This window comes from Papaver somniferum, chromosome 5 (genome assembly GCF_003573695.1).
Source record: "Papaver somniferum cultivar HN1 chromosome 5, ASM357369v1, whole genome shotgun sequence".
Classification (NCBI taxonomy): Eukaryota; Viridiplantae; Streptophyta; class Magnoliopsida; order Ranunculales; family Papaveraceae; genus Papaver; species Papaver somniferum.
The window spans coordinates 147,406,097-147,422,605 of record NC_039362.1 but is presented as its reverse complement, the minus strand read 5'-3'; the positions used below and the strand labels follow the sequence as shown (position 1 = coordinate 147,422,605).

At 36.9% G+C, this 16,509-nt stretch overlaps 1 long non-coding RNA gene across 2 annotated transcripts; it reads right to left on the bottom strand.

Annotated features, from left to right (window-relative positions):
* Nucleotides 1-10,675: 10,675 nt before the first annotated feature.
* On the bottom strand, nt 10,676-16,126 carry LOC113283131. 2 transcript variants are annotated; one of them, XR_003327351.1, is made up of 6 exons: nt 15,827-16,126; nt 14,399-15,705; nt 14,170-14,317; nt 13,985-14,084; nt 13,672-13,888; nt 10,676-10,939 (listed from the first exon to the last, which is right to left on the bottom strand). It is a non-coding gene; the product is annotated as an uncharacterized LOC113283131 (long non-coding RNA). The 2 variants fall into 2 exon arrangements; XR_003327350.1 differs by having other exon boundaries at nt 10,676-10,930.
* Between the last annotated feature and the right edge of the window lie 383 nt (nt 16,127-16,509).

Below are 16,509 nucleotides of genomic sequence, written 5' to 3'. Positions count from 1 at the left end.
TTCCTACCAACCGGATGTTTAATGGCCATAATAATAGTAGCTATCTCTGGGTATATGCCATCACCTAGATAATACGGTATATCATATGAATGTACGTTTACCTCGTAGCTCACTGGTGGTGTTTTTCCTGTTACAAAACTTCGAAAAACATATGAAAGGTTCATAACATTAATATCGTTGTTAGAGCCTGGCATACCAAAAAATGCATGCCAAAACCATAGATCATACGACACCACCGCCTCCAACACGATACTTTCGCTCCCTTTTATACGCGGTGTAAGCCCCTGACTCTGCCGACGGACATTTATCCCATTTCCTATGCATGCAATCTAGACTACTCAGCATCCCTGGAAATCCCCGCTCTTTGTTTTGCTTGAGCAACAGTTCAACATCACCAGCAGTTGGTTCACGCAAATATTCTTTCCCATACACATTGACAATCGTCTTACAGAACCTACGAGTAGCTTTCAACACAGTGGTTTCTCCTATGTGTAAGTACTCGTCTATTGCATCTGCCACACATCCATAAGCTAACATTCTTACTGCTGCTATTACTTTTTGATGAGGGTTTAATCCTATAACTCCACAAGCATCGGGCTTTTGAAAAAAATATAGGTCTGCATTGGTAACAACTTCCACTATCCGGTTAAACAATTATCGACGCATTCTGTATCTTCTGCGAAAAACATTGGGTGGTTGGTTTGGGTACGGAGAAAAATAGTCGTTCCATAGAAGTTCAGCTCATGCATCACGATTTTTGGGTATTTTGATACGAGTTTGAGGCCATTTTCAATTTGTAACAAGGACTCCCAAACTAACGGCCATGTTATTTTGCATAATTGTTATTGCATCATCATCAGAGGAATAAAAACTACTATTAAAAGAAGCAGCAGCAGAAGAAGAAGAGCAATAATGAGCGGTTTTCTATGGTTTTCCATTACTATCTGAAGCAGAAGAGGGGTGTTACCATTCATATATTGAGTGATCGTGTCTTTAATTTATATCCAAGAGCCTTAATAAAAAACAAAATAGATAGTGATTTTCAAAAAAAAATAAAGTGTTTTCCAAAAAAGATAAAGTGTTTGTCAGTGACCTGATATGACTATACTCTATATGGACGGTGTAAAAACTATACACACTGAATTCTCGCTTAAACTTGAGAGGACTACTAAAGGGACAGTGGAGAGAGTAGACTTGAAATGACTACTCGTTGAAAGATAAGATAAGCTCTTAACTATCAGTAGGTCTAGTATGACTACATACAGCAAAGATAAAGATAACACCAAAGACAGGCCATCTAAATAGTCGTAACCAATTAACCATTCATATTATCTGTATCTGAAGGCGCCGATCCTGGTGGCATAAAAGGCATCTTCATTCTCGGAGTGGTATTGACTGAGGACATTGTTGAAGCTGATCCTTGACTCATGGAACTCCAAACTTGCGGTGGAATTGTTTTGGAAAAAGAACCGTATCCAAGGGGAGGTTGGACAGGGTGCGGCGTACGGAAAAGAGACAGTTGTTGCTGCAAATCTATGTTCTCAGTATTCAGCCTTTGTATTTCTGCTTCTTTCGCTATAATAACGTCAATCCTATCCTTCGTTTGTTTTAATGTAAAATCGTGAAATTGTTGATTAAAATCAACATGTTCTTGAAATAATGTGTAAGCTTCGTGCTGTCATGAAACAAGAGCATACATAAGTAAAAATATAATAAAAAGTCGAACGTACAATAAAAATTCGAAAGTTAACGTACGTGGGATAATAGATGTGGAGGAGGGATAGGTACATGTTCAGCAGGGTGTTCAATTGGTTCCGTATACAGGTCACCAACATACCCATATGTTTGGGATTCTCAATTAGGATGAGTCACATAATATTTGTAGTTAGTTACCTTTCTCCAGTACTGTAAATATATATCATAATCTTTAGCAATGCACTATCTCTGTTGTATCGATCAAACCTTCTGTTTTTAGGCGTTCAGCTTCAATAATTCCGATATCCCCAATAACTTTGTGTAGTTTTATGGGAACATCAAAAGTATAATGGTTTTGCCTCCAGTACCTTTATCCGAGGTACATGTTATGCTGTATAGTTAGAAAGGGAATACGAATGTAGTAAGTATGTTAGATACTAAATAAGCATGAAAAAAAATTTGTTATTGGCATTTAACAACAATTATCGAATAAAATTTAATTATTAACTCACAATGCTCATGTAAGAAAACATATATCTCGAGTCTGATAGCCTCGTAGCCGTGCATCCCATATCAGATGCAAGAACTTCTTTGTATGATTCCCATGGGCGCCATGTCACTTGTTCAGCAGTAAGCTTACTCAGTAAATTCCTACAACGGAAAATATCATTTGTATTCTTCGGTACATTCCATTTAGAAGTTACAGGTCATTTTTGTTTTGTACTCGCCTTTGAGATGACTGGTCGACATATGCCCAGGTATTCATACCCCCAAAACTACTCCATGAAAATAATTATCCAATTTAATAACTTCGCAACAAAACAAACAATGAAATGAAGAAATAACTGGATTAAAAGAATACCTCTAATATTTGGAATTGACCGCATAGTGCCTTCTGTCTCCTCCCAGCTAAACGGAGTGCCACATACAATCTCGAAAAATCGGCACCACCCCAGTCATATGTGGATAATACATCAAGATTTTCAAAAGCAGCTAACCATCCAGCATCAATATAGGTCTTTGCATTAGAAAAGAGAAAATGTCCCAAAACATACATGAAAAATGCAATTGTTACTCTATGAGCAAGGGTGTTATCATTTTCAGCCGCAACCAACTTGTCTTCTAAGAAATATGAGCTTAAATATTTAATTGTAATTGAATTTGAAACCCACGACGGAGTTTTTGGACAGAGCGTGACATCTTGGATATCCGGAAAGATATGCTCACGAACATGTTCAAATTGGTACTTCCCAGAATCATACGGAACGTCAGGCCCATCACCGATACTCAGTCCAGTCAACATGATCCAATCTACAGGGTGAATCCCATCTCACCAAATGGGAAGTGAAAAGTGTTTGTTGTATCCCAAAACCGCTCAACAATATAATCAACCATTGAATGTTGGATTTCGCTACATTGTATGTTCAGTAAACTTTGCCATCCCGCTTTTTAAATAATATATTTAGCTCTAAAACAGTGTTGTGAAATAGTTTGATAGTGATAAATTACCGATGCCAGAGATCCACGATGTTGATACTTCAATTTTTGCTCCCCTATAAATGTAATGTTCGTAGTAGCGTTCGGTTTATCATCTTGCAGTATAGGAAACTTCCCTAACTGGGGAATATCAACCTCCTTAATGTTACCAGTAGAGATTAAGTTATAATCCTCTTCGGCTACATATTTCTGTTTCTTGTTTGTCTTCATGCGACCATTAAACCGCGTATGAATCTGTTCAACATCTGTGCACACACAAGATAGATGCAATTTCATTATTAAAACACCAACCCTCATTATTCCATATTTTTATAAGTCCATCACCATTTATATTCCAAATACTATAAATCCTTAACACAAACTATATTAATTCCAAATTCTATAATTCCACGAACACAAATTAAATCGTCACCGATGTATTTCGAACACATATTAGAAACCAAAAAAATTATACCTCATAACAACTCAATTTAATCACTTCAAGATTCCATAAAAATCACTACAAAGTCAATTGCTTTTACCCTCATTTACATATATATATATATATATATTAGCTATTATACATATGTAACACACAAAATTTACATAACCACAATTTTCGCATAACCACAAGAATTGTAAAAACACATATTAATCCAAATTTGTGAAAAAACACATAAATTAGCTCATCTTAAAACCTAATTTCATATTTAACCAAATCTACATACAACATACATATTCAAATTTATTCACATACAATTTCATATTCATATTTGTTCGTTAAAACCCAATTTTCTAAAATTTAATTTTAACAAACTAAAACCATAAATAAATTATACAACAATATAGATAAACAGAAGAGATTAAGAAAACAAACGTATCTCTCATAGAACCCGGATACTGAGGTAGGTAAGTATCTCGTTGTTTTTTTTTTTTCTTTTCCTGTTGGAGAATGGGAGTCAAAGATGGTAGAAATGTTGTGTTGATGGCGGTAGAAACAAAGAGGTAGAAAAGAAAAGAAGACCCGAGAAGATTAGGGTAAACGCCAACACAACACGTGGGCTTTACGTGGAGGTATAATGTTCGCGTGGCTTTAACATCACACGTGTTGTTTACGTGTGTCTGTGAGCGAAGATTATATGTACGCCGGATTTCAGGCGTTAATGTTGTCACTCGCCCCAACAGGCGTGGATTATACCTCCGTCCCTTGTCCCTGCATGAACTATATGTGCGCCCTATAACCCGCGTAATCTATATCAACGCCCCACAACCATCGTAAACTATATCTACGCCTCAACTGGACGAACTTTATAACTACTCTCCACAAGCAAACGTAGATTATACGTCCGCTAGACTAAATATACTCGCTACCGTAGCGTGACACTACGGACTAAACTCAAATTTGGTCGTTCTCTTTGGTCTTTGATCTTTGGTTTTGATCGCACCATTGTGGATGCTCTAAAGAGGAGAAATTTTTGAAAATTGCAAGTGAGACCAGACCAACTTCAAAACTAATCTAAAATTGATTTAAACTTTGTAGCATTCTTGTGGGTAGTATTTAGAAATACCATACTATCACCTGTAAAAAGAATTATGAGTTATACACAGATCCCCTCTAGCCACACAAAATCCCTAGATAGTCTTTTGTTCGATATTAATTGTGATGAGTCTATAAAGGACTTCAAGGATAGTGATAAAAAAGATAGGGGGAAAGAGGATACACATGCCTAGGACCCCTAATGGGAAAAAAGACATCAGTTGGAGAACCATTTACAAGAACTTTAAAAGAAACAGAGCTAACACAGGTATGAATAAGATTAATCCAATCAATACTGAAACCAAGACAATGCAAAATGTTTGACAGAAAATTCCACCGAACACAATCAAAAGCTTTAAAGAAGTCTATTTCGAGTGATTGAAAATTTCATTTTTCATGATAATAGAAATCAAATATTGACCTACCAGAGATGAAAGTATGTTGAGTCTCCGAGAAAAATTTATTAAGAATAGCACGCAAACAATTCGCCATGAGTTTGGTGATAATTTTAAGATAAAAGTTGCACAGACTTATTGATCGATATTCTTTCACAGTGTTTAGATTTTTGGATTTAGGAATTAAAACTATGAAAGTTATATTCAACTCAGGGCTAAAGCTACCTGTCCTAAAGAAGTCTTGGACTAGAGCAACTATATTAGACCCAATAATGTGCCAATAGTTTTTGTAAAACATTCCGTAAAGACCATCTGGACCAGGGGTTTTAAGAGACCTTAGTGAAAATAAAGTGATCATATGATTATCCTGTAACATGTGAAGTAAGCATATGATTATCATGTTCAGTGATCACAGAAGGCGGTAAGAAGATAAAGTGTGGAAATTACACGAAGCAGTATCTGGATCAGTGAAAAGTGTAAAAGAATAATCAATTATGTGTGCATTAATGGCATGATCTTCCTGAATCCATTTGTCATTATCGTCTTAATAAATTTATTTTGATTCCTTCTAACTGAAGTAGTAGTACGGAAGAATCGGGTATTAAGATTAACTTCCTTAAGCAATTGATTTCTATATTTTTTTCTTCCAGAGAAGCTCCTCCATGTGTAAGAACCTAAGACAATCATAAAGGTGAAAGAACATAGCTTATTTATTAGCAAGAGAAGAGTTCATATCAAATACATCCTGAGCTATAGCAAAATTCTCCTTAGCACGACTAATTTGAGCATGCGAGTGACCAAAAGTATGTTTATTCCATTTCCTAGATGCGTTTTGAAACTAATGCACATTAGTATGAAATGCAGAATCGGCTAACATGAAAGGATTATAATGCCAGTGTGCTCTAACTATAGATTCAAAGTGTTTATCCTCAGTCCAAATGGCTTCCATGCGATAGGGTCGAAGTTTAAATTTTAACTTAGGATAAAGATTAACTAAAACAGCTTGATGATCTGAATTAAAGTATGGGAGATTGCAAACCCGTGCTTTAGGGAATTGATGTATCCATTGAGCATTTTCCATAACACGATCAATCGTTCCTTAATATTAGCATAGCCAATACGTTTGTTGTTTCAGGTTAGTTTCGGAACCTCATCACCAATGAGGCCACAATTATCCATTAGATTGTTCAATTCAGACAACTTAGTTTAAGTAGGGAGTTTACCACCTTTTTTCTCGTGAATACCATAAATGCAATTCAAATTTCCCCATAGAAGCCCAGGATACAAGTACAATATTAGCGATAGCTTGAATTTCTCCCCATACTCGCTTACGACAATTGGCATCAGCGCTACCATAAATGGAAGATAAAATCCAAGGGTTTTTTCCTCACACATTGACAATTGCATACAAGACCCGTCTAGATTGAGAAGTAGCTTCAATGTTTACATCCGCTGAATTCCATAGAAGACAAAGGCCATCAGAGAAGCCTTGTGGTTCCACACTTATAAAAATCAGTATAACCAAGTTGGCTAAGCACCTGAGAAGCCCAGAAATCCAATACATGATTTTCTAAAATAGCAAAATGTCAAGCTTATGAGTCCTGATAAGATATCTTGCTACAACAACAAAAGGAGGCCTGGTAGCTCCCCTGCAATTCCAAACTATAATGTTCATTTTGAACTGTACAAAATAAGGTTGGGGAGATATCATGTTCGGACTCGTTGGATAGAATGGGGAATGTTTCCGGTTGAAGATTCCCATAGGACTCGTTGGTGGGAGACCCATGTTCACAAGAGGGATGAATGTCGCTTTGAAGATTCTCCGGTTAGTGACATCCAAATCCCACCGCGTCAAAAAATATATTATATTCTAGAATATTACTATATTCAAGAGTAAAACTTGTATTTAAAATTAAATAATAAGGTTAAAATAGAGAATCAATTAAATTAAATTATGTGGGTCCGCACTTCTATTTTTCCAGCTTTTAAAAGCTAGTGTTGAATAGCTTTTAAAACCAGACCAAAAATGAAAGTGCTTCTCTCCAAAACCACTTTGAAAAAAGTTACTAAACATAATTTTTGGTGAAAGTCTGTTACAAAGTGATTTTGATTGAAAAAATCAATCCAAAACGGGGCTTTAAATTGGGTGATTACTCCTCCAACTTGTATTCTTTTTTTTATTTTATGAATTAGGCATTGCATTAAAAAAAACTAAAGCTCCAAAGGAGTCAAAATTACAACAGATGTATAACCATCTAATGGTATACGACAAGAAACATACAAATTAAAGGTATTACAAGAAAAGTAAAAGGAGAACGGTAAAAAATAAATGATAGAACCACCAAGAGGTGTTGGACACGCATATGTTGCCTCGTTAAAAACCTTGACAAGAAAAACCCATAACCAAAGATATAAAACCAGGGATAAAACCTCGACGAAGAAAAATAGCACAGCGCGATAAGTCCCAAAGTAGGTCCTAGAACTAAAAATGCAGAGACAACCAAAACCTTTATATTTCTTCAAGAGACAAGGAAACGTGTATTTTCCATCGGTAACCAATGAGTAGTCTTCTAATATTGGCAGTGTGTAAAGATCCACACACAAGTTGTGAAGATTGAGCATCTTTGCTCGAGATAAAACTATCAAGATGGATTCCTGAGCCCTTCTATCACGAACTAGTCTGATAAAAATGCCATTACGACATGTATAGGAAAGATATCTCTTCTTAATGATTGAGGATGACGGTATAACCTTTTCCACAATCGAAGATTTTGTTGGTGAAGGCAGCATCTTCGAAAAAATGTAACCATGTCGAACATAGTCAGTATTGATTTCAACATCATGTTGTTTCATAGGAGTCTTCAATTTCCTATACCAAGAAGAAGCACAAAGGGAGATTAAATTGCACACTAACATTACACAGACACAATACATATTAAACGGAAAAGCTAATATATATATAAATAACTAATAGATGAGGCTAACACCATCATGAAAATTAACCTAATAAAAACTTGTGACTAAAAGGTAGAAGAAACTGTACAAGATGAATGCATGTTAAAAATCTTAGTTTATTGTCCAGTCTCGACTAATCCAGAGTAAAATTGCATGTAACTTCACACATAGACAGGGAAAGAGCAAAAATACGGAGCAAAACTAAAGACAAATAATAAATTAGTGTTTAGAAAAGCTGAGAAATTCAGCGGATACTATATAATTATAGGAGCTAATGAACCTGAATAACATGCATCATAAACAAAGAGGAAGAAATTCACAATTTAAAAGAAACCAAAGAGAAGAGTTGAAGAAATAGGCCCCCGAATAGCCAAACCAACTTGTGTCTCTGGCCAGGCACTTGATTCCTAAACTTGGACACAAAGATTAGAAAAACTCAAGATAGTTGAACACTGAAATTAAAAAAAAAAAAAAAACGAAATGAGAGGTGTCAAGGGTATTAAGGATGTACTTACATGGGGGCTTAGTCATATCAGTGGGGCTAGGGTGGGAGACTGAGATTGAGTTATTCATTCTGACCATTATTTTCAGGCATAACATACCACAAAATCATCAAGCAAAACTTAAATTCATATGACGATCTAAAAATTTTATTAGAAAACATAGGCGGAAGGGAGACGAAGACGCAAAACAACAGGCAACAAAAGAAAGAAATTGGAGTAGACTCGTAGAGATAGAGTCAAACAAACGATGCTAGAGTGCTTCAAGACAAGATTAAACAGAGAGAAAGACTTTAGCAACATTTGGTACAAATAAAAATCAACCTATTCTACTAAAATCTCAAGACTAACCTGAAAACAAGCAAATAACATACTCAGGGATTAAGAAGGCAGATTACCATTAAAACCATAAGAAATTAACCTTTAGAGCATCAGAACAAGGGCAAGGGTTTTGAAGAAAGGTACTTTTGCAACAGAATTGAACAAGATAGCTTAGTTAACTAACAAAAAACTAAAAACGCAGAAGAAATCAAACAGGAGAGAAGATACAGGATAGACGAAGCACACATCATACTAAAGATGCCGGATTAAAATCAGAGAGAAAGAAACAGAAGAAAATTATCAAGGATTTTCATTTTCCTTATGGGTTCAAAAATCCCATTTTTATGAACCCCTAATTTTAAGAGAATCAATTTATAAGTCATCTTATCAAACCCCAAGTTACAGATCCAAATCACCGATCACAAGCAAAAGGAAGAAATAGGAGAAGGAGAGAAAGAAAAAAAGGAAGCAAGAATAGAAAAGAGAATCATCACAAGCAAACAAGAATTAATACTGAAATTAGAGATTGAACTGGCAAACAACAGCAGCAAAGGCCCTAGATATATCGATTAAACAAGCAACTCAACAACAAATAGGCATTAAAGATCATAGAAAGATCGATTCAAGAAAGATCCATAGAGAATAGACCCCTTGATCTAACTTTCGCCCCCAAGTTGTCCTAAGATTTACTCTCTAATGGGATTAGCCGCCATGGGAGCAGGATTTTTTCTAGGGTTTTTTCGAAAAGGAAGAGGAGAAAGAGAGGAGACAGAGGTGAGAGAAATATCTTGCAATTGATTGATTAATTGTCTTTGATTTGTTGGGTGTTGTTTTTCCCAACATTGTGGAAATTTTGAAGTGTTTGAACTTGTATTCAATACCATATATCAGTAGTTAAATCTGATATCAGTAGAGTTAACCAAGCCTCCGTATTGGATGGCTCTACCAATGTTGTAATCCAGACTTCTTCTTTTTTAATTATCTTATTCACATGCAGAAAAAAAGGTCTCTAAGAGCAACTGCAGTGGTGCGAGTATAACCAAAGATCAAAGACCAAAAAAAACGATCAAATTTGAGTTTAGTTTGGTGTGCGATGCTACGGGTAGAAGACTAAATTTGGTCGAGCGTGCACTATACGTTCGCCTGGTGTGGGGCGTAAACTATGCGTTCGCCCCTATAAGATTCCAAAAAAAAAAAAAAAAAAAATGGGGCGGATGTATAAAGCCCGCCCCATATAAAGTGAACAAAAATAAAGAGTGGGGCGTAGGTATAAACCCCGCCCCACCCAAAAGAAAATATATATATATATATGGGGCGGAGGTATAAAGCACGCCTGGTGTGGGGAAGAGACTTTATGCACGCCTGGTGTGGAGCGTTAACTATACACCCGCCTGGTGGTGGGGCGTTAACTATACGTTCGCTTGACTATATTTGGTTTTGGTCTTGGACCAAATATAGTCTGGGATTTGATCTTTTGTCCGGATTTTATCGATAGTCTGTCCGTTGTGTCTCGTTTTTTGACCAAATATTTGGTGATACTCGCCCGCTATGATTGCTCTAACCATCCTATTTTTAGGGATTCTCCTTGAGTCGTGGATGATTATACATCCATACCATAATAGTTGCCCTTGGGGGATCAGATCCATGCCCAATCTTTAAGAAAAGCACATTACTAGTTTTCACTTTTCACCATGTCCAATCTTTAAGAATGGCACATTACTAGTTTTCATATTATCTCTACAGGGGCCATGCTGTACTTCCATCACTCAGTCATTTGTTAGTTTGCTGCAAGCTAATTGTGAATAAGAGAATCTTATAAAAACACAGAGGGAAGGGTACAACAGAAGGGCAAGTACACAAGCAACATAGAGTAGCCAAAGTACTACTAGATAACATGTACTTAAGTATCTAAACTCCACCCTTTCCTTGATTTAAGGCCTACAGTTTTACGAAAGAAAAAAAAATCATAACTGGTTTATGCATTCTTTCCCGTAGCCACCTGCAATCATGTGAAACATGACCTAAATCTCATCCTCCTCTTTGAAGTCGACCTGCAACAACTTGTTCATAAAAAATAAACATCTCAAAGTTAAAAACCAGAAACTTCAACAGTAAAGTTAAAGACATTGCATAGCATCATAAAATTACTTGAATCTGTGATGCTCTTTCCTTATATGAGTACCATTAAGTATGACAGCTATAATATCTTCCAGGGTTGTCAATGGGGAGCATAGGTTATCCAGAACAGGTAGCTTGATGTATTATCCAGAACAGTATATGTTAACATTTCCTCTACCTATATTATTATTTTTTTCTCTAAGTTCAAACTAATATTATAATAAATTCAAACTACTAGACCATGGATCATCAGACGATGCTGCTACTTGACTTTGTGGAAACGAGCGATCTTCAGATTTAGACCTTAGGCATGCTCTACATCTTAACGAAGCTACACCAACTATCATTGACAACATATAAATGAAGCTACCATATAAACAATTATTGCTCCTATAAATAATATCCACTATAAAAGAGTTTTGACGATCATATCAAAATTAACAGCAGAAAATCTCAAATTTACAAGCATTCAGCAATTTCAATGATGGAGTTCCGGTGTTGGTATAATGCTAACTGTACCCTTGACTAAGTGAGGTGAAAAGATTGCCCATAGAGACAAGACATCACATCAAAGAATTGTTACGAAGAAGCTTCTTGAATTGTTTATGCATGTATTATGTTATCATTTAGAGTGCAAAAAAATGTTGTTTAAAGTGGGAAAGGTTTTCCTTGACAGAAAGATGTTGACACTGATAGACGCATTTATGTGTCTAATATACCTCAATTGTATATAGTGTTAGTGCTCGATTCCATACTTATTTGGTTATTTTATTTATTTGTAGGTGTTTTTGGAAAAATAAGGCTTTGCGGCGAAATTGGCTAAAAATACGGCATTTGGACCTCCGTAGATAACATCCCGGAAGCGCCCCAGAAATACCCCGGAAGCACCCCAGAAGTATGTTGGAGACATCCAGAAATACCCCGGAGGAACTCCGAAAAAGTGCGGAAAACATCCCAGAAGAATTGCTAAAGGCACCCCATTTCAAGGCATATGCTAAAGGGACTCCCAGTCTGGTTAAGGGGACACCACATTCAAAGTTCAAATAATGGAATTTGGCGGGAAAACTAAAGTTCACGTCCGATAATTTGCTGTTGGATTTCTGGGCGGTTTTGAGGGAGATTAAATCCCTGAAATCAATTGGGCTAGGCCTGTTAAGACTAAACAGACCGTATGCAAGTGATTTTATCGATCAACTTGGGCTGGAATGGCTGGGAGAAGCGATCAAAGTCCAAACAGGATACGTATTGTTATGTCCAGTTTCAAGGATTTTTATGAAAGATTTTGTGAGAGTTTTACGCTGGATAGTTACGTACTAGGTCCTGTTCAAGTCTTGATAAGAGTTTGGTGGAAAGTTTATAGCTAACAGACGCGTACGAATAGCTTTGAGCAGTTTTGATAAACCCAGAAGCCGCGTGAAGAACAGAAAAGGAGAAATATTTTCCGAGACTTTGGAAGAAAGAAATAAAGAGATTCTATCGGGATTTCTTTGAGCTGTGAAGTATATAAGAGGTGGAGAGAAGTTAGAGAAGGTTTATCTAGAGTTTGGGGAAGGTTTGGGACGCAGAGGAGCGAAGAAGAAGGATTAGCAGCAATTCCCACCTGCTGCTGCCACTAGAGGACCTTGAAGAACACGAAGAACAGACTGCACAGAGCAGTCTTATTTTCCGCAGGATCAACAGCAGCAGCGGAGTGTCGTTACTTTACTGCAGTTCCCTGGTATCGTTCTTCTCTGGACGCTTATAGAGGGTCGTAGTTTCACTGTTTTATATTTTTGACTCTTTTAATCATATTTTGAGCATCAAGTATGTATTTTGAGAACATGATTATTATGAGTAGCTAAATCCCATACTGGGATGACGGAGGAAGCTGTTTTTCAGCCATGTGGTTATTTAAATAATTCTTAATTCACTTTTTGCACCGATTTTAATTGATTTATGATTTCAATTAATTACTTGTGATTTTGTTTGATGGAACATGCTTAGTCCTAGGGATTCTTGATGTGTCATGCTTATAATATACAAGTAACATTTTATGAAATCTAATTTGGCAAAGATAGAGTTAATATTTGTTTTATTTTGAGCTATAATTGACTAGGATTATTTTCTGAGCCACTTGAATATGAAACACATTGGAATCCTGAATCCTGGTTCCTCTTGATCTTGTGACATATTTTCTGTATATATCTTTATTTTTAAATCTTTACAAGTCCGAGCAACGAACTCTTATTTACCGCAATCGAAATATTACAACAGACACCGTGGAATGGTTATCATGAACAATAAGAAGTTTGTTCTTAAAGAAGACTGGCATTTAAAGATAGTAGGGTATACAAAATGTGTGAAGACGATCTTAAGAAATGAAATTTTGCTTTTTCTAATCTTTTTTTATCAAAAATTAATGCGCCTACCATTTTCTCTATTGTCTGTATTCCTATTTCTGCCGAAAATAACACAAACCAAAGTGTTCTGTAAGGTTTTCCTAGATCAACAAAAGTTGGGAACAGTTCACAAGCCCAGCAGACAAATAGATGGAAAAACGCCTTTAGCAAAGTATTCTTCACCTCTCTTTTTTTCCATTGGTGGCAGACTCTTAAATCTTTATATAGTTGAATCATACTAGAATAGAAAGACCAAGAAATGAAATTGTACATCATTGTTACAGTTAGTAGCATACCTTGCATTCAAGTCAGTAACACGGGAACTCTAAAAGACTGGACCGCTTGCTTCCCCGGTTCTTCACTGTTCAGGTGCTCGAGATTTTGGTTGATGACTTTCACGATTGTCTCATCACCCTCATTCAGTTTCGAACTATACAATCTCCCATTAACTTCCATGAAAAACATGGGTGCATCCTTCCTAGGTGAGGATATAAACACCTTCTTAACACCATGCTGAAATCAAAACAGCATCTCAAACTTAACTCATCTAAAGATCGTTAGAAAACCAAGCAAAAAAAAAAACAAGTAGAAACGGAAAAAAGAACAGACCTTCAAATGTAGAGATGCATTCTTAGAATCAGCGAAGACGCCAGTTGATTCAATAACAACATCAGCCCCAACAGTTCCCCGTGGGATGTCGTCTGGTTTCCTAATATAAACATAAAAAGAAATTGATAATTTACACTGCACTATTAGTAATTAATTTGAAAAACAACATTGAAAGAAAAACATACCAGGAATTGAACACAGGAATGTTTTTACTTCCAGGTAGCAGTTTCCCTATGTATTCAGTGTTGCAATATGGATCATTGATGGCTACGATGTCCAAATCACCCCTTTCAAGGATTGCCTTAGCATATAAGATGCCCACTTTATCGATCCCTACATTGCACAAACAAAAATGTTACCCGCAACATCATAAAGGATTAGCTTGACGAAAGCAAAAATCGTGAATGCAGTTACCGTTTAGCCCTATCTTAATCTTCTTGTCAGGTTTATCGCTCTCTCTCTCTCCTCGTTCTCCCTTACAAGCTCAGCAGGGGTAGGTTCCACCTCATTATCAGCATCGTACATGAAGGAACTTGTCCTCTCATTATCATGCACATCTATATCTTTGTATTTCCTTGTTCTTTCATCTTCCTCCCTCTTTTTCTTCGACTCCTGTTTTTTTATTTGCTCATCTCTTTGCTTATCTCTCTGTTCATCTATTTCCTTCTCTTTCATTTGTTCAAACTTCTCATGTTTCTTGTCGTGATACCTCTCATCCAACAACTTGTCCAATGTGAGTGCTTTCAAATATTCACGCCTCTTCCGCCTCCTCAATTTCTCACCCATATCCTCTTTCCTCTTCTTTTGTCAATCCCAATACTCTTGCCGCCGCTTCAAATCCTCAGCCCAATTAAACTTCTTTGCTGTGTTTTTTATTAAAACGCCCCTTCCAGTTTGTTCCCTACCACGACCTCGACCTCGACCTCTCTTTGTGCTAGAGGTTTTCTTGCTATAAAATCCGGGTCTATGACAACGTTCCCGGAATTTCCACCTCGGAGTCGGAGCAGGAGCAGGAGGAGGAGGAGAAGGGGTTTTTGCATACAATTTTCCAACGTATTCAAAGTCGCTAGCAGACAGTGACGTAGTAGAAACGGAAACATCGGAACTGTTAAAATCTGTCTCAGAATCTGAATCAATAGTTCCAGTGTTAACAGTCACCACATGTTCTTGCTCCTCATCAGTCCACACAGAATTCGCATTCGCAACACCACGATCAATCTCAATATCCGGCTCATTCTCCTTGTTCTCATTATGCCTCTCATGACTGCCATCTTTATCCCCACCAATCACCTCAGTAACTAAAACACCAGGTTCGCTCTCAACACCACGATCAATCTCAATATCCGGCTCAGTCTCCTTGTTCTCATTATGCCTCTCATCACTGCCATCTTTATCCCCACCAATCACCTCAGTAATTAAAACACCAGGTTCACTCTCAATATGCGGCTGAGTTACCTATTTGCCTTTGATATAACTACTGAACTCTGTTTGACCCTTTTTGATTTTATCAAAGAGAGCACTAAGAGATTGACAATTAGTAGACCATGTTGAGAAGTTAAATCAGCCTTGGGTAGTGAGAATTGTTCGAGTAAATTTTCCATTGTGGTGGCCGCATTAATAAGAAGCCGATAATTCGCCACAAGATCCTCTAGATTTGCCCATTCATAAGGAACAACTATATGAACCGGATAAGTAAAGTCGGATTGGTGAGAAGTATCCATCTGCAGAACACATATTAGGTTTGGTTAGGGTTAGTATAAACTAATACATTGGGGATCTCGCATAGAACTAAAATTGAGCAACCAAAAATAACAACAGCAAAATCTAATAAAGTATTACTACCTGGTTAGGGATTTCAGCTCCAGAATTGTGCATCTTTGAATGTGAAATCGAAACCTTGTAATTCTCAATAAAATCTCACCCTAACCTTAATTTGCAGTAAATCTCTAGAGTATTTGACGACTGTGAAATTAAAACCTAAATTTCAATTCCTCATAAACCCTCACCGAAGAATATTAGAGATAGCGATTTGCTGCGGGATGTATTATTATATGAAACTTGCTTCTTGAATTTGACTGTGAAGTAAAGTTAAAACCTAAATTTCAATTCCTCTCGAAAACCTCACCGAAGGTACGTGTGAAAACTCATGTATTCTCGGATGAAACTTGTTGTTTCTTCGTGGCGGGTGGGTTGTGGGAGTCACTTAGTACACAAATTATTTTACTATGTGACTGGACGTATCGAGAAATGATAGATATCCAATACAAAGTCGACAGGTGTGGTGTAAACCAAAGGTTGAAACTAAGACAAGCGTGGTGCTATCTCTTCGATCTTCCCACCTCGGTTACTCCGTCCCGATATTAATTGAACTACTAGATTTTGTGCCCGTGCTATGCAACCGTCGGGGCCCGAAAATCACTTTGCCTCGCCCGATCTTGATACATGCTTAGAATTTTTGATTTGGTGTAGCGTTGTAGCTCGGCATCGCCTTTCCCCTTTCGCGATACATGCTTATAATCTTTTTT